Raw genomic sequence first — 19,556 nt, forward strand, 5'->3', positions numbered from 1 at the left:
AAATAAAAGATAAAATTAACTGAATCAATTGGACATCTAGATCTAACTAAGTTACATAAAATTTTGACAAACAGAAAAAATATTAAGAGAATTTCAAACACACAAAACAGAATAGTATATGAAAAGTAGAATAAACCAAAGAATATAGAAATTAGGAGATAATAAATATAAAATCAAAATTTAATGAAATTCAAAGCAAATATACAATGGAGAGAATCAGCAAGACAAAAGGTGTTTATTTTTAAAAATAAAACTGCATAGGTGCTGGCAAAATTAATCAAGATCAGCAGCACATGTAAACAATGAGGGAGGAGAAAGGGGAATAGGACAAAAGTAAAGATAAAACTCAGATACAAAGAGAAAACATGAATTTTATGATAATAAGCTTTAAAATTTAGATAGTCAAATTTTCTTGAAAATAATAAGTTATAAAAATGGACTCAAAAAACATTGTGCTATAGCAAATAAATTGAATCAATATTTTAAAATGTAAAGTGATAACAAACACCAGGCCTAAGTGGTATTCAGACAAATTCTACCAAATTGCAAAAGATTAATCTTATAAACGCATTTGCAGAGAATAGTGTGTGTGTGGGGGGAAGACATAGATTATTTCACAATTCACTCAATGATGACAATATAACCTCAATAGCAAAATTTGACCATGGCAGACTGAGAAAGAGAAATTAGAGACCAAAGGACTTAGTAACATAAATGCGAAGATCTTAGACAAAATATTAGCAAATATAACCGAGCAGTATATAAAAAATGTAATACATTGTGCCCATTTGAGCTTTTTAGAATTTTTCAAAATTGAATTGCATTTTCATATTGGAATTCTGGCTGCCATGTTGAGAAGATACTGACATGGGAGAAGAAGCAGAAGGTGGGAGAGTACTTAAGAGCAAGGTTGCCAGATAATATTTTCATTGGCTAAATCTGGCAACTTCAGTTAAGAGGTTATTGCAATAATTGAGATGAGATGTGTTGTTGGCTTGTACCAGGATGGTGGCAAGGCAGATGGTGAGCGGTGGTCACATTCCGGAAACAATGTGGTGTTAAATTCAACAGGCTTTTTTCTTTCTTTTTTCTTTTTTTTGATTGTTTGGATATGGGTTATTTTCTATCCTTCTGTCTATTATCACTTGCCCACACTGTGCTAGGCCATTATCCTCCCTTACTGCAGATTTGAAACAGCCTCCTAATTGCTTTGTTGTTTCTAGCCCTGTCTCTCTATAGTTCACAATTCCAGTCTAAGTAATATTCTAAAAATACAAATCTGATTATTCACTAACCAAGTCCCTTCAATGACTTAATTTTGCCCTTTCAATAATGTCTGACTTCTAAAAACAGATGTCATTCACTCCACCAGGTGATCGCTTCTACTACCATATGCAACCTCCACCTTCTGTCTGGCTAAGTCCGATTCATTCTCTAGTTCTTCACCTAAATGTAACATTCTCAGGAAGACCATCACTAAGACAGGTTTTGTTCCATAAACATAGGTTCCCATAAAATTCTCATTTCTCCTACTAAAACATTCATTAAGCTGCATTATAATCATTTATTTAACTGGATGTTTTCTCAACTGTTTTGTAACTCTGGGGAGGAGAGAGATGTAAATATCTTATTTATTGTAGTCCTAGACCTTGAAGAATGTTTGGCACAGAATACATAATCAATAAATATTTTAAATGAATGATTAATAAATTAACTAATTATGTATTCACATTTCACATTTGCATAAGGATTATTGAGACCCCCCCAAAATAACAAATGGTGTGCTTCATAACAGCACCTTAAATGGTACCACTAATTATTTTGTTTGCTAAAAATAACCCCATAGGATGAGTTTTTTAAACTTAAAACATAAATTTGTATATATATCACAAAATATAATTATGACAGTTTATATTTTGACATTTTACTTTAAAAATAATTACTTCAATCTCTGATTAACTATAACTTACTTTATTCCCACAATATAAAAATAAACTTTTATTTCTGTATATTTTATTTCACTACCTATCAATAAGATGACTGAAAAGAAAACACACATTAGAAAACATTTCCTTCTCTTACTGTAACTGATAGTGAAAGAAAATGAAGTGACTCTAGAATGGAACTAAATGGAACATAAAAATTATAAAAGAAAAAAGGCATATTTAAAACCTTGGGGAAGGATTTATAATCTAAGTGTCATGTCATTGATAGAATAAACTAAACTTCACATCAAAAAATACAGATTTCGTGACTATATATGTATATATAAAGTTATAGTTCACATTCAATATTATTCAGCGTCAGTTTCAGGTGTACACGTGTAGGAAGTACAGGTGTACAGGCATCTACACACTCCATGAAGTGATCTCCATTGCATATTAAAATGAGAATACCTTATATCTAGTGGGTTAAATAAAATATATTATTAAAGTTAAAAAATACAGATTTCATAAAACTAAACAGTAAATATTATGAACTCATAGCCTTTTTAAAAGTAGTGTCTTTTCTAGTTCTAGCCAGAATTTTACCCAGCATTAATCTCACCCTATCTACCATACTTACTCATGTGGAAAAACCTGATATGCAGCCCTCAGTGCCCAGAATTTAGTTTCTAATACATTTTCTCTTCCTTGGTAAAAAGAAAAGAACTAGCACTTCTTGGATAATAGCTGATCCCGTGACCCAAAACATATTTGGCAGCCCAAAAGTGAAGAGGATTTCAAAGATGGCTTGGATAGTGCAAGGACAAATGAGCTCAGTTAAAAAGGATTCTCATTGTCTAAGTTTTGACAATATACACATAACAGAGAAAATGCTACTGTAATTATTTGGAATAGTTGAGCCTGTGAATAAAAGCATGACTCTGTAATTATGAGAAGAAAATTTAATATGAAGTTTAATAGGAAAGTTATAATCCAAACGAAAGGTGATATAGTAAGTTTTATTTACTTTATTAGTTAATTTTAATAAGGGAGTGTAATCTATAATATTCTTTTTCTGTTAAGAAATTATCTTTTTATGAACAGTAAATTTTTACCTTTCTCGGTATTTGTTATGTAAGCCAATCTGTTAAGGAAAATTAAGATCCTACAGAAAAAAATTGATTATAACTGGTGGTCTCTCACCATGTATAGGAAGAAAGAAATTTCAACTGGTTTTGTAAGATGGAGAATGAACCAAATATCATATTCATCATTGATCAGGACATTAAATCTCTGAATGACAACACTAAATATAATAGGTGATGATAAGGCTTACTTGTTTCCAATAATGATAACACACCAGATCAATCAATGTACAATATTTAGTTGGCAGTAGGCTATAGAGCATTGGACAAGTGAGAGTGAAATAATGGATTATTTGGGGAAAGTTGACCAGGGTATAGGATACCAAAACTTAAGTGAAAGGCTTAACTTTGACATAACTGTTTAATCTTTATTATTAAAATAATGGGACCAGGAGCTCCAATTTGAATTATCTTAAAGGGCATAACTGTATTCCATACCCTATTCAAGAAATGATTAGTTGATATCCAGAGCCTCCATAACTTTGACTGGTCTTGTTGACACTTGGAATGTTTCCAACCTAAATACCAAGATGACCATAGCTATAAACTTCCCAAGTCTGCTTGATGAGACAGAATTACTCTGTTTCATTAGAATAACTTTCTAAGAGTGAAAACGCCCTGTCAAAAGTGTAGAAACATTTTAAATATTTGAATATAATTTGCCAAAATTTCATTCAGAAAGTCTGTATACTGTAGTCTATAAACTTAGTATATGAGAGTGATTTTCCCCATAGTACGTTTATAGCAGAGACAGCTAGTGGCCTCCCCAATGTCTAATCTCTCCTTTACCAACAGAAAGTACATTTAATTCCAGACAGCAATGCGCCCAGCCCCAAACTCCATATCCCAATGCCCTTGACCCCAAGAGTAAACAACAAGATGGAGTATAAATCACGTAAGTCTCCTAGTATTTTCCATCTTCTTCCTTTTCCTACCTGGAACAAGGACATGAAATTAGGCCTACAGCAGAAATCTTGGAACCAGACAACTTGAGAATCAAAATCACTTGCGAAGGATGACGATACCTTGAAACTACCAAACCAGTCCTGGATTGTATACGCGTAGAACTTATTTTAGGTGAGAAAAAATAAACCTCCATCTTATTAAAGCCATTTACTACATAACTTCTCATAAGGAATTCTTTTTTAAAATTATGTTTACAAAAACAGTTATTCTTGGTTTAATTTTTAACTGCTTTCAGGGCTTAGCACCAGTTCCTCTTTACCAGGCTTATATATTTGTGAGCTCTTTCCTCTGTCCTATCCAGTTTCAAAGTTTTTAATAAATCCCACATATTATAATTCACAGACTTGTATCTCTGTGTGAGAACTCTCCTCAGAAATGCAGACCCAACTGCTTTCTTGAAATTTGAGATTTTGATTTAAGTGTCTCAAAGGATACACCACCTAAAAATTCCCCACATTGTACATGTAACCTTCTCACCAACATGCAACCCACCTCTTCTAACATTTTTTATCTTAGTGAAAAACATTAATGTCCAATAAATTGCACACATCAAAAACCTAGTTTTTAGTCCAGCACATCTTTAAGATGTCTACTTTTGCCATCTCCATTATCACCACTCTAATTTGCCATCTCTGAAGGTGTGCAAATAAAATAACACCATAGATTGTTTTCCTATATCCATATTGTCTAAATTTTTCCCTTTTAATCAATTCCTCAATACTCAAGCAGTGTGAACTTTTAAAAATATGAAATCTGAACATGTCCCCCCCCCCCACACACACACACCTTAAATCAATCAATGGGTTCCAATGCTTTTCAGATAAAGACCAAAAATGTTAGTATGGCCTATAAGGCCATGCATGCTCTGGCTCCTGCCACTTCCCATGTGTCACGTGACACTATGATCCTCTTTTTTCCTCTATAGTCACACTGGTTTCTTTCAGTTCCAGGACCATGTCGTGGTTACTCCCTTTCCAGGATCTTTGAATATGGTTTCCCTTTTATCGTAATGACTTTAATTACTCCTACTCGTATTGTAGTTCTCCACTCAATGAAAACTGTCTCAGGTTTCCTTGATTCCCTCTGTGGGTCCTGTCTCTTAGTTATACACTCTCCAGCACTGCATAAGTTCAAGTATCACTTTGTAGTACTGTATGAAATTTGGCCCATCTTTTCATCCTGAGTGCTTAGCATAGTGTCTGACTCTAATAATTGTACTACAGATAGCTATCATTAAATATTTAATTAATAAGTTCACAAATAATCCACAGTGATGCTGGCTAGAATATATATTCAAGTGTTTCTTATGAGAGAACATGGGTGGTTCACTTTTTCCGCCCTGCAAACATGACTGACAAACCACCTGGCATAGAAATTTTCACTTCCTTTCTCTTGCAAACTAGTGTGAAGTTTGCCCTTTTGGATCTCTGAGTCAGCAAGAATAAGCACCTTACGAAAGGTAGCAAGAAGGGAGCCAAGAAAAAAGTGGTTGACCCATTTTCTAAGCAAGATGGGTATGATGTGAAAGCACCAGCTATGTTCAATATAAAAAATATTGGAAAAACATTAGTCATGAGAACTCAAGGAACCAAAATTGCATCTGATGGTCTCAAGGGTCGTGTTTTTGAAGTGAGCCTCGCTGATGTGCAGAATGATGAAGTTGCATTTAGAAAATTCAAGTTAGTTACTGAGGATGTTCAGGGCAAAAGCTGCCTGACTAATTTCCATGGCCTGGATCTTACCCGTGATAAAATGTGCTCCATGGTAAAAAAAATGGCAGACTGTGACTGAAGCTCATGTGGATGTCAAGACTACCGATGGTTATTTGCTTCGTCTATGCTGTGTTAGTTTTACTAAAAAATGCAACAATCAGATTCAGAAGACCTCTTATGCTCAGCATCAACAGGTCCGCCAAATCCGGCAGAAGATGATGGAAATCATGACCCGAGAGGTGCAGACAAATGACTTGAAAGAAGTGGTCAATAAATTGATTCCCGATAGCATTGGAAAAGACATTGAAAAGGCTTGCCAATCTATTTATCCTCTCCATGATGTCTTTGTTAGAAAGGTCAAAATGCTGAAGAAGCCCAAGTTTGAATTGGGAAATCTCATGGAGCTTCCTGGGGAAGGTGGCAGTTCTGGAAAAGCTACTAGGGGTGAGATAGGTGCTAAAGTTGAACGAGCCGATGCTATTAGCCCCCAGTCCAAGAATCTGTTTAAAATTCAGACTTTTCAATTTGGGGAATGTAATCAATAATGTTGTAAAGATTTTGTAGGGTATCCAATGGACACTTGTCTCATTAGGGAGACCACCTCAGGGATGATGTAGATGCCTGATCACTGCACTGTACACCTGAAGCTGAAGCTGAACAATAATGAATGTCAACTACAATTATATATATATATATATATATATATATATATATATATATATATATATATATGTATATATGTGTGTGTGTGTGTATGGTTACAAGAAGTGGAGTACAGCATTAGGAATAGAGACAGTGGAAATGTAATGGCTGTATGCGATGTCAGAGGGTTAGTAGATGCGGGGAGAGGGGTTATCACTGTGTGAGGTACATAAATGATAAATGTGTATTACATTGTTTTGTACACCTGAAACTAATAAAAAATGAAAAATAAATAAATAAATAAAATTCAGCCTTTTCACAGTGACAAATCAAACCCTTTGGTGATGTTTAAAAGATATATATATATATATATATATATATATATATATATATATATATATATATATATAGTGAATTTTACTGTACTCTTTACTTATTATTGCAGAGGTTCCAAAGGTCATTTTTTATTCCTTGGAGTAAAAGAATCATTTTCTGCCTCCTCAATTTTAGAATTATTCATTTTTCCTTGAAATATTTTACGAATTCACTAGGAGAAGATGAGGTATTTTTCTTAGTAAACACTTCGTCTTAGAAGTCAAACTTTTCTTCAGTTGTAGAATGTTTTCTTAAATTATATCTTGTATTGATTTTCTTTCAATCCTTTGGTTTTGCTCTCCTCCTTAGGAACATAAATTTTCTCATTCGATCTCATGTCTTACCTTGTGGTTTGTAATTGTCTTTTTCTGTTATTCTGTATTCAGGGTAGGTGTCCTAGATTTGTCCTCCACGTGACAGATTCAGTTTCTGCAACACTATCACTACACTTCATTATTTCTAAGACTGAATTTTAGTCTGCAATATTCAATCCTTTGACACATTTTCTTATCTTACTGCAGTTTGTATTCATTTCTTCCTGACACTAAAATCAACCGAATTTTCATCATGGTTTCTTGTGTTTTCATCATAGTTTTCAGTGCTCTGACTGAGAACATAATAGAGTATCCGCTTCCTAAAACTAATTTCAGTTCATGTGGTGCACCTTTCTTCAAAAGTTTGGGGTTTTGTTTTCTTTGTTATTGTTGTTGTTGCAACTTGCAACATCCATGAAATAGGAGATATAAAACTTGTGCTATGTCAGTATCAGATCTAAATCAGTGAATTCTCCTTTCTCATAATAGCCACACGATTGCTATTAGAATTATTGTCTTAATTTGTAAAACAAAGAAATAACTGATTAGCCCATACATAACTAATACAAAATAGTTTTTGTTGTTGCTGTTTTATAATTGTATCCATTTTATGTAAATTTTCTGGTCTACGGAAGGATACCTTGGTCTCACTTCCTGTTATGTACCCATGAGCAAGAGATCTGTTTCTGGATACTCTTAGGAATTCTTTTTTCTTTCATTAGCAGAGATCATAAATAAAGAACTACATTCTCCATAGGACACCATTCCCACAGCTCTCTCAACTCAAACAGGACTTCTTGGAGAATGAGAGTCATGAATGGGACATGTTGGAGAGGACAGATGATATAACCCTCTCTTTTTTTCATGGGAGAATGAAGCAATTTAACAGATAAATGAATGAAAGTTTCTATGGTCCCTTTTTCCCTCCGTATCTCTGTTATCTACCCCATATTCTGCCTCATGTCCTCACTTCCACTTTAGTATATAGAAATACTTCTTTGAGTTTTATAGATTAGAGATTCACTGGTTTCCAATGCTGTTGAAAGTCTGAAACTTTTTGGAAGATTTATTGTGTATTCTAATGGTTGCAGAGCAAATTATTAGTCATTATCTGCCATCATAATTTGAAAATCCCTAAATAATAACTGCAGTGTTCTTTAAGAGAAAATTATTATAGGTTTCTAAGACTAACTGACAAAGAGTGTTTTGGTGCACAAACAAATGGCATGTTTAGACCACTTATCAGTATTTGAATCTTTTTCTCTGTTTGTACTTTCAATTGAATTTTAAAGTCCAATTATATTTTTATGTTTATATTTACAGTCCAAAATATCAATTTGAATGTTAACATGTACTGCAGGTGACAAAATATATGTTCATAGGCAATGTCAGATCTTTTGTTTCATTTAACCAACTGTACACTGATTAATTTAGTTGACATTTGTGGGAAAATGAATGTGTTTGGTCAGTCTGGAATTGTTGGTGGTGAAGTAAGACTACCTAATATTTATTTTCGTGTGGGAAATTTTTTTGTTTTTTAATTCACCAGACAGAAGGCAAAGCCGCCTGGAAGTTAGAATTCAATTTTCACACACATTTAATTATCCTTCTACACTAACTGCCTTTGATTCTCTTTTCTCAATAGGAGAAAATGTTGCACTTCTCTTACCAATGTAGTCATAGCATATATTCTAAAAGAAAACTTCTATCACTACAAATTAACTTAAATGTATGTAACATTTTTGTGGGAATTATTTAATTATTCAAAATTCCTGTTTGTTCATACATTCAAGGTAGAAAAAGTATTTCTCTTCCAAACTTATATTGTTTTCTGGAGGGTTCTGGTAGACTAGGTATATGAGTAATGTTGTAACAACCATTTCAGAGTTTTTAAAAATGGATTTTTTATGGTCTAGATATAGGTGATATTTATTTATAATGTATACTTTATCTGATTAATAATATAATTTGAGAGGACTTATGAAACTACACAAGAAATTATTAAAATGGAAAGAAAAATCTTTACAAATTGTTGAATTGGTAAGAAGGTAATATCATAATGACCTAGGGTAATAGTTTCTGTCGTTTATTAAACATTAAATTTTACTAAAGCAAAATAAAATTTAAAAAATGTCGTATAAATCTCATTATGTAATAAAAGGAAACTTCAAATGAGAGATGCTATGCCTAGTTTAAGAATTTCTTACATTATCACAGGATTAAATGGACTTAGATAAGGCCCATTCTTTCATTCATCCATTCACTTCATTCAATTAATTTAATTTGTATGTATTGAGCACTTACTATGCACACCAGACACATTTATTAACTTGCAGGTTATAGCAAGAAATAAAATATACAGACAAAAATCTCTGACCTTATGAAGTTTATACTTTAGTAAGGAAAAGAGAAAATTAACAAATAAAAAAGTATTATGTATTGATAATTTCTGAAAGGAAAAGTACAAGGACTGCAGGTTGGGGGTGGGAGGAGTATAAGTTTTTAAGTTAAGAGAGCAAAGGACCTTATTCTCACTGAGATGAGATGACAAAATTACTTTTCACCTCTAAGTAATTTTGCCTGCAGACAAGGTCAGCATTTTTCTTACAGACAGCTTTGAATTCATTCACCTGCCTGAGCAAATGGCTGATGAAGACCCTAGAGTTCCATATTACAGAATATAATATAGACACTTACATGGGAAATTTATAAGTGCAAGTGTATTCCACCCTGGCCAGAGGAAAAGTTCAGTATTGCTCTGTGAGGAAAAAAATTCTGATTTTGTGCAATACCATTTCCCAGTAGCCTGCCAAGTTTGAGTCAGCTGCTAAATGCACATTGAAATAGCTAAACAAATTGCTGCACTGGCTTCATTAGTATTCATAATATGACCTCTGGAAAATATCTACCAAAAACAATTTTGCCTTTGGCAGATTTACTATCATCCTGCCATTTCTGAAAGTAATTGGAAAATAGGATCAGTTATTTCTAGAGACAATTCCTGGTTCATGACATTAAGACCATTTAGTCTGTGTTCAGAATGCCTGTCATCCTCTTTGCCATCACAGAAGGATACACATCTAATTAATCCAAAGTCTGAATCAGAAAAGTTAACTATAACTCAAGGTAAAAGGAGAGGAAAATCTAGCCTTATTTTCTGTTCTATGACATTGAAACCTTATGTGATTACCCATATGAATTCACTTATTTGTATAAAAATGCAAGCTTTTATAAACAAATGCCTTATATGGGGCAAAGTATTTTTAAAAACTTAAAAATTAATTATACAAATATAAAATGTATAATTTTATATAAAATATTTTATTCGACTCATTAATTAATGAGGAAACCAGTAAAATGGTAAAACTTAGTCCAAGAGCATTTGATGAAAAGGGGTTTATATAGTCTATTATATAGTCTATCAAGAATGCCATCTAAAAATGTTTAGAGTGGGACTGCTAGGTTATATAAAACTCATTATTGTCCTATTGGGCAATCAAACCATAACCATTAGGATTTTCTTTTCTATCAGCTAGAAATTATCATGCTATCAAGTAACTTCATAGGTTCTGATCAAGTATTGAATAGCAAAGGCAAACAAAGGTACATTCCTCTAGAAAATTACATAATCTGTGGGTGAGCTTATTTAAACAACGTCTCAGAATAACATTTGAAAAGACATGCCACCCACCTTTTCTGCCTTTTTCCAGTTTTAATAATTTTCTTTAAAATATCCCTGTCTTAATCCAATACAACAAATACAACAGAGTGCGAGGCTTAAATAACAATGTGTTTCTCATAGTTCTGGTGGTTGGGAAGTACAAGATCACGGTGCCAGCATGGTCAGGGTCTGGTGAGAGTATCCTTCTTGGTTTGCAGATGGTTATCATATTGCTATGTCCTCACATGGCAAAGAGACAGCTCATCTCTCTCCTGTCTCTTCTTACAAGTGCGCTAATCCCATTCATGAAGGCTCCACCTTTATGACCTAATTACCTCCCCAAAGTCCCATCTCCAAATACTGTCACATTGAGGATTAGGATTTCAACATGTAAACTTTGTAGGGACAAAAGCATTCAGGCCATAGCATTATTAGTTTTGGTCAAAAATTATCTCCAAGTATTGATCAGAATAAAAGGTTGGCCTCATTGCAGTTTATACTGATTATTTCCACAGATGCAATAGGAGGTGTTAAATAATCATATAAGCTTCCTTAATCATGTAGTATTTAACAGATACTGAGGCAAAACTATTAGTTCTTTCTGCAAATTTTCTTAAAGAATCTAGGATTCAACCACTTAAAAGACTCTATAAAGTCTAGTCTAGGAAGTCAAGGCCAAGAAAACCTCTCCCTGAGAGATCACTGTAGTACCCATGGAATTAGCAAATTCCTCCTTCTCGAGATCCTCAAAATATGCTAAGGCTCTTGGCCTGCCAGGAAGTAACTTGATTTATCACTTGTGAGTCTGGAGTCCTATAAGCCAAGTATCAGGCCAGTTTCCTGTGAGGGTTTTGTAGTCATTGGTGCTCTTGTTCTTTAATGGTGGGCTTGTTGTACCTGATTAAAAGTGATTCACCCCCAAATATAATACTACAGTATGTCTTTGGTTGTACAGTTTTTCCAATTTGAGGAGACAGATTCTTACCGAAATAATGAAAATACCTTTTACATATAAGAAAATGTTAAACATATTTGGTTCAGAATTATGAGATTTCAGTGAGAATTAGCTTCCATTTAAAAATGTTTCATTTCTGTATGCGATGTCAGAGGGGTAGTAGGTTGGGGGAGGGGGTTATCACTGTTTGAGAGATATAAATGATAAATGTCTAGCTATTACATTGTTTTGTACACCTAAAACTAATAAAAAATAAATAAACAAAAATAAAAATGTTTCATTTCCATTTGTAAAAGCATATAATTCTACATTGAACGTAAGAGAGTTGAAAGGAAGAAAAAGTGATTCGTTGTATATTCATCAGTAAATAGAGCATTAAACCAACATCAACAATATTCCAAACAAACAACTGCTATTAAAATTTTCTCATCAGTTTATTCAGTCTTATGTAATTAATTATTGTTCCCCTGGACCTCAGACCAGCAGTTGGCTTTCAGGAAGTCATCTTCTTATGAAATAAAAAGTCCTAGAAAGCCTGATTCAGTCCTCTGACACAATTGAAAATATTTCTAAGCGATACCAGTTTGACAATATTTAGCCAAAATCTATTCTTTGATGCATCAATAGTTAAGATACCTGGTAGAGTCCTTTTCTTGAGATACAGAAACTATCCATCTTTGTTGAAGACATGAGTTCCAACTTTTGAGTCTTCAAGTAAGAACCAGAGGAAAGCAAAGGTCACCTGTAAATGAGAGTAAATGGCTGTCATTCATTTATTACAGTAGTCAATATCAAAATGGAAGAGAGCCATTGGGGTGTACAATACATAACTATTTAATAAGATTTTAATCCTTTTTCCCTTGAAGGTAAGAACCAAATACGAATAGTGAACACATTGACAAATACGCAGGACCTTGCTGTTTAAAATCTCTTGCATTTTTATATAAAAAGCATTTAGATGTGCAAAATTAACCTAGGTAAGGATAAGCTTCTCTTATTTTCTGATTATTCTTCTCATTCATTTCTTAACAATAGTATTGAGCTAATTAATAGACATATAGCAGACCAAGTAAACCTAAATAATTATAGTTTCTTTTTTTAATCAAAGGAAATTTAGGTACTTCATTAAGATAGGATGATGGAAACCTGAGAAACAATGTTTGGTTATCTACTTAATCAAAGTGGCAATATAATATTTTAAAATAAACATAGACGTTTACATGGTTGTAAGAAATTTTAGCTCCTTCATAAATGAAGACCTTTTGTTCTTTTATTTTATAATCATCTGTCACAGAGGTTAGCACTGCTCATAAACTTATACATGAGTTCATGGGTATAGCTTACCCATATAAGCTAAGAATAGTTTCTAGATTTTTAAATGTTTGAAAAAAATGCAAATAGGAATAGCATTTTGTGACATGTGAAAATTATATGAAACGTCAATGCTCATAAATAAAGTTTTATTGAACAAAGCCACACGTAATCATTTACATATTGTCTATGGCTGCTTTCCTGCTACAGTGACAGAGTAGTGCCAGATTTTACAGTCTTATAGTCCGCAAAGCCTAAAATATTTACATTTAGCCCTTTATAGGAAAAATTGCTTACTCCTGTTGTAGAAGTCAATCAAGTCAATACAAAGGACTGAACATTTTTTTAGTGAGATACTGCATCTCTGCTCTCTAAGCAGATTGCACAAAGAGTAACCTTTTTCTACTCTTGGTTGAGACTAAAAATTTCAAGATCAATTTTCATTTTAACAAAGAGAAAACCAAATAAAAGATTCATAAGCTCCTTTCTTTATAAATCATCTTGTGAATAAGCCCATCAACACTGAGCAAAGTTTGTCAAAATATTATACACTTCAATGCTTCTTTTCAGCTCCATTATTTGAAGTTATTTTGAACCAAGACTAAATTTCTTACCTGCAAAAATTCTGCAGCTTTCTATATCTATCCTGGTTCTGTCTTTTGCTACCCTCTTTCACATGTTTGAACAGACTGCTTATTTTATAAACTGCTCTCACTATTTTTAATGAAATAAATCCCAATACCTTGCACACACAGTTGTGCTTTTCTGCTATTATTAATTTTGTAGGGTCTCAGTTTCCCACAGAAACTATATCTTTTTTATTTATTTTTATTTTTTATTTTTTTAATTTATTGGGGTGACAATTGTTAGTAAAATTACATAGATTTCAGGTGTACAATTCTGTATTACATCATCTATAAATCCCATTGTGTGTTCACCACCCAGAGTCAGTTCTCCTTCCATCACCATATATTTGATCCCCCTTACCCTCATCTCCCAACCCCCACCCCCCTTACCCTCTGGTAACCACTAAACTATTGTCTGTGTCTATGAGAGAAGCTATATCTTTTAATCAACTTAACTAACTTCTTTTTTACAAAGGCAATGTAATACCCTCCCCTACCACCCTCCGACCCCCTTACCCTCTGGTAACCACTAAACTATTGTCTGTGTCTACGGGTATTTACCCAAAAAATCTGAACATTTAGCTATAAAGATATATGTGCTCTGATGCTCAATGCAGCTTTATTTACGGTGGCCAAGACATGGAAACAACCAAAGTGTCCTTTGATAGATGATTGGATAAAGAAGATGTGGTATATATACACAATGGAATACTATTCTGCCATAAGAAAAGGTGAAATAGTGCCATTTGCAACAACATGGATAGATCTTGAGATTATTATGCTGAGCGAAATAAGTCAGACAGAAAAAGTCGAGAACCATATGATTTCACTGATATGTGGGATATAAAACTGAAAGCAACACAGGAATAAGACAAACAAATAAACAAAAACTCATAGACACAGATAGTAGTTTAGAGGTTTATTTTTTATGAAGAGACTAGTAATTCTGATATTTATAAACAATATTGGATTATTGATTAGATAAGCAAGCTTATTTCTATATACTGTTTAGGACTGCAAACAATTTAAAACTATGTTTTCATATTCTGATAAAGTTTTTATGCCAATGGTAATTATGCACAAAGTAATATGGATGTCTGTATATAATTTCTAAAATTCTTATATGGGCTCATGAGCTTTGCTCATTTGCTAACTGTTTTGCATGATAGACATTGTCTTTGTAAAAAAGAAGTTAGTTAAGTTGATTAAAAGATATAGTTTCTGTGGGAAACTGAGACCCTATAAAATTAATAATAACAGAAAAGCACAACTGTGTGTGCAAGGTATTGGGATATATTTCATTAAAAAAGTGAGAGCAGTTTATAAAATAAGCAGTCTGTTCAATAAATGGGATCAAATATATGGTGATGAAAGCAGAACTGACTCTGAGTGGTGAACACACAATATGATATATAGATGATATATTACAGAATTGTATACTTGAAACCTACATAACTTTACTAATCATTGTCACCCCAATAAAATTTAATTTAAAAACTAAATAAAATAATAAACCTAAATATAAGAAACAAAAGGCTTTAATTATATTATATTTAACGCCTATAAAAATTAGAGAAAAATCATGTAACTATTTTGAAACCAGTCTAATTTGTGCAAAGACTCAACTTGAATATCTGAACTTGGTAACCATGCTCACAGTTTCTGTAAAAAAAAAGGGGGGGTTCTCTCAAAAGTCTAGCACATTTAAAGTTTCAGTTTCTTTATTTTTCTAAAAATCTTAGGAACTGCTAAATATAGAGAATCATTTACAAATCTCTATAAATCCATTAAAATAAAGCTCCATTAATTTTGGAGACTGTATAATCGAATTCACCCTCCAGAGACAGGAAAATATTTCAAATTTCAAAAGGCTTTTCTCAATTAGACTCTCCAGCACTGAGGGAGATTGTGGCTCCATTTCTCTATCCTGACCATAAGTCAAAAATAAACATAGAAACATAAAAAGTACCTCTTCAGATATCAAAAGACTGTTTTTGGTGCTGTGCTAAGTTTCTACAGGATAACTTTTGTTGATAATGGGACTAAGAAAGTAATCGTAGAACCTTCTTTTATAACTTCCATGGAACAGAACAAGTAGATGGTAAAGAAGTCCCCACGATTGGGTCTGGAGAACTGGGGGCTGAGGAGCCAAGACCCTGGCTGCAGCCCAAGAAGAGTCAGAGATGACATCCTTTGGGAAACACTCTTACATTGGACATAGAAGTTTCATTCATAGGCAGCTCCTATAATCTTTTGTTCTGTAATTCCTGTTGGATTCCCAATGGTTTCCATTTTTATTCCACCAATGCTTCCCTGACTGCTTTGGGAGGTTACTTCGGCCTTACTTTGGGTACACTAGCTCTTAAAAACAAAAGCCTTAGTAAGTGCATGTGAGATGGCAAATTACAATAGACCTCTACCAGAAGAGATCGTTCAAATTCACTGCTGACTATTCTGGAGAAAAAAAAATTACTTTGAATCAGTACAGAATCAAGACTTTAGTGTTAACTTCAGCTTTTATTGTGATCTTCAAAGACAGATGCTGCTAGGATATTTCTCAAAAATGGTTGGCTTCAAGAATGAGGGAAAACACAGTGAATTAAACTTACCTCCAGGCTTATCCTCCAAGTCATTTGTGAAGCTGTTACTAAAAGGCGAGAAACTAACAAATCTTTTGTTTAGATTTCCTAACTAGTTTATCTTAGGAAATTACTTTAGCTTCTCATCAATTTGATAATATTTGTTGTTCAAAAAAATCTTTGATTACAAATTTAAGGATTACGAGACTGCTTCATGTGTGCTCTGATGCAAACATTCATGGTTGGTCTGAAAAATAGTACTGAACTTAATGTGGACTGCTATTAACTCTACACAGAGCAATTGTTATACAAATGAACCATTTTTCTTATGCAAAACATAGCTACACACATATACAATGAGTTGACTGGATGACACACAATTTACCTCTCACTTTTTAGTAGTAAATAACTAAATTTAACAGAATTATGATGAAATGAATGATAAAGCATATCAAATATATTCACTAGAAGGTTGTTTACTCATATTTTACTTTACCTATTATTTTGGCTGATTCCTTCTGATTTAGCCTATGTAACTTTATTACTCCAGTATTACCATCATATTTGGCAATGTATGGAGAAAATCATATATTACATTATTTGAAGCTCACCTAGGAAAAAGCATGAGTCACGTGGAATCTGTTTGGCTAAGAAAATACAATGTTGAATAAATGATTTTTCTTTCCGTCATCATTAGTATTTGGTTGCAAAAATTGGTTCGATTTCTAGTATTATCAAACTTAATCTCTTTATGCAAGATATAAATGAGTTGAGCAATAAGAAGAAGAAGAAAAAATTATTTTGTTTTTTAAAGAAAATTAAATAATGATGACTACGTTCTTATTTCTGGGGTAAACAAGCCAATGCAAATTAGAAATTAAATTTTAATGAAATAAGTTAATGAAGAGCAGCTTCTAAGGCTATGTACGATGCCTAAGAATAAATACAATACATACAGGTGTGAAACCTGTGTGAAGAATATTATAGAAGTTTACTGAAAGACCTAAACAAATGAAGTTAATGGATAAGAGGATTCAATGTCAAATATTCGATTGTCCAAACTGCAATTCAAACAAATATCTCAAAAGTGTATTTTATGGATCCTCAGATCTTGAGCTCGTGGTAATTTGCAATAAAACATAGGAAAGTGGTGCAGCTGCTATGGAAAATGGTTTGGAGCTTCCTCAAAAAATTGAAAATAGAACTACCTTATGACCCTGCGATTCCACTTTTGGGTATTTATCTGAAGAAATCCAAAACATTAATTTGAAAAGATATATGCACCCCTATGTTCATTGCAGCATTACTTACAATAGCCAAGATATGGAAGCAACCTAAGTGTTCATCAATAGAAGAATGGGTAAAGAAGAGGTGTTGCTACATATATACCATGGAATAGTACTTTGCCATAAAAAAGAATGAAATGTTACCGTTTGCAACAACATGGATGGAACTAGAGGGTATTATGCTAAGTAAAATAAGTCAAAGAAAGACAAATATCATATGATCTCACTTATATGTGGAATCTAAAGAACAAAATAAACAAACAAACAAAACAGAAACAGATTCATAGATACAGAGAACAAACTAATAGTTGCCAGAGAGGAGAAGTGTCGAGGAGCTGGGTGAGAAAGGTGAAGGGATTAAGAAGTACAAATTTGTAGTTACAAAATAGTCACAGGGGTATAAAATACAACCTAGAGGATATAGTCCATAATGTTGCAACAACTATGTACAGTGCCAGGTGGGTATTAGACTAATCAGGGGGGTCACTGCATAAATTATATAAATGTCTAACCATTATGCTGCACACCTGAAACTAATATAAAATAATAGTGAATGTCAATCATAAGGGATTTAAATAAATAAATATTTTTTTAAATGTATAGGAAAAGGCAAAGGGAATAACAAAGCCACTCTTAAATAAGAAAAACAAAAAGTTGAAAGGGGCACATATTCTGCCAGAAAATTAGATAATAACAATCAGCAATAATTTAAAATCGTACTAACATAGGGGTACATAAGTAGATGATGCATTCATATGATAATGTCCTAGTTTATAAATTTGGGGGAGGGGCAGTGCCATGGGCATTTATTTTATTAAGTTTTATATTAATAACATATATGTTAGATATATTCTTTTCTATTGTATATTATTTATGTTGCTGTACATTACCCCAAATCTTAGTTGGGCAGAAATTCAGGATCAGCTTAGCAGGGTGGGTATGGCTTAGAGTCTCTCATGAGGTTCAGCCACAGTTTAGGAACTGACTGGATGGAGCTAGAGAATCTGCTTCCAGGGTATGTCGCTCATATGGTTAGTGCTGGCTATTGGCAGGAGGACTCAGTTCTTTCCCACTCCACCTATCCATGAGCTGCTTGAGTTTTCTCACCATGTGTCAGCTGGCTCCTCCCAGAAGAAGGTAGAAACTGCAGTGCCTTTTGTGACCTACCTTTGGAAGTCACATACCATCAGACTTAGCAGGGTGGGTCTGGCTTAAAGTTTCAATATAGGAGGAAACTACACAAGGATATAAATATCTGAAATGTGAATCACTGGGGGCCATCTTGGATGATGGTTTTCACAGTATCTTTCATATATTATATTTTTAAAATTAATATAAAGAAAAATATCTTTCCTGAGCAACGTAAGGAAGAACAGCTAATGTTTCATATTTTTTAATCTCCCCAATTATGCTCTGAGCACCCTGAAAAAATACAACTTATATCATTATTTGTAAAGCCATAATTTCACCCACAAGTAAAGATGCCATAGAACTTATACTCAATATTTATTGACTGATAAACTTTTATAAAATAAATTTACTTAAAATTGTTGGGTACCTTGATAAAATAGAAAAAGCCTAATAGCTTTACATGATCATATGTTGGCATAATATGATAGAGACTATTTTCACCTTCAGTATTTTGTTTGCAGTTTGAACATATTTTTATTCTGTATACTACTCAATCATTTTGGAGGAATATTTTGGCCATTCCAGCTGTAATCTACATCTATACATTACAGTACATATGAGAAAGTGATGGTATGACATTATTAAGTAAATCATCTTTTTTATCTTGACTCTAATATATTCAACTTTTAAAGAAATGTTGCAGTTAAAATATGCTTAGTTATTGTGTGTCAAGAGGATAAGTATGACTTAGCAACTTGCTATATTTATTTCAATAACAGTAATTTAATATTCTCCTTCAAAATGTGGACAGAAATATTAAGAGTTAGCATCGTTAATGAAAGTTTGCATACCCCCATATATCCTGCTGATCATGTAAGCGTTACTAAAACTATGTAGTTCAGGATTGCATTTGGAACCAAAATGTTTT

At 33.1% G+C, this 19,556-nt stretch overlaps 1 pseudogene; it reads left to right on the forward strand.

Annotated features, from left to right (window-relative positions):
* Positions 1 to 5,467: 5,467 nt before the first annotated feature.
* LOC109435272 (small ribosomal subunit protein eS1) lies at positions 5,468 to 6,256 on the forward strand (annotated as a pseudogene).
* The last annotated feature ends 13,300 nt before the right edge of the window (positions 6,257 to 19,556 follow it).

Source organism: Rhinolophus sinicus, chromosome X (genome assembly GCF_036562045.2).
Source record: "Rhinolophus sinicus isolate RSC01 chromosome X, ASM3656204v1, whole genome shotgun sequence".
Lineage (NCBI taxonomy): Eukaryota > Metazoa > Chordata > Mammalia > Chiroptera > Rhinolophidae > Rhinolophus > Rhinolophus sinicus.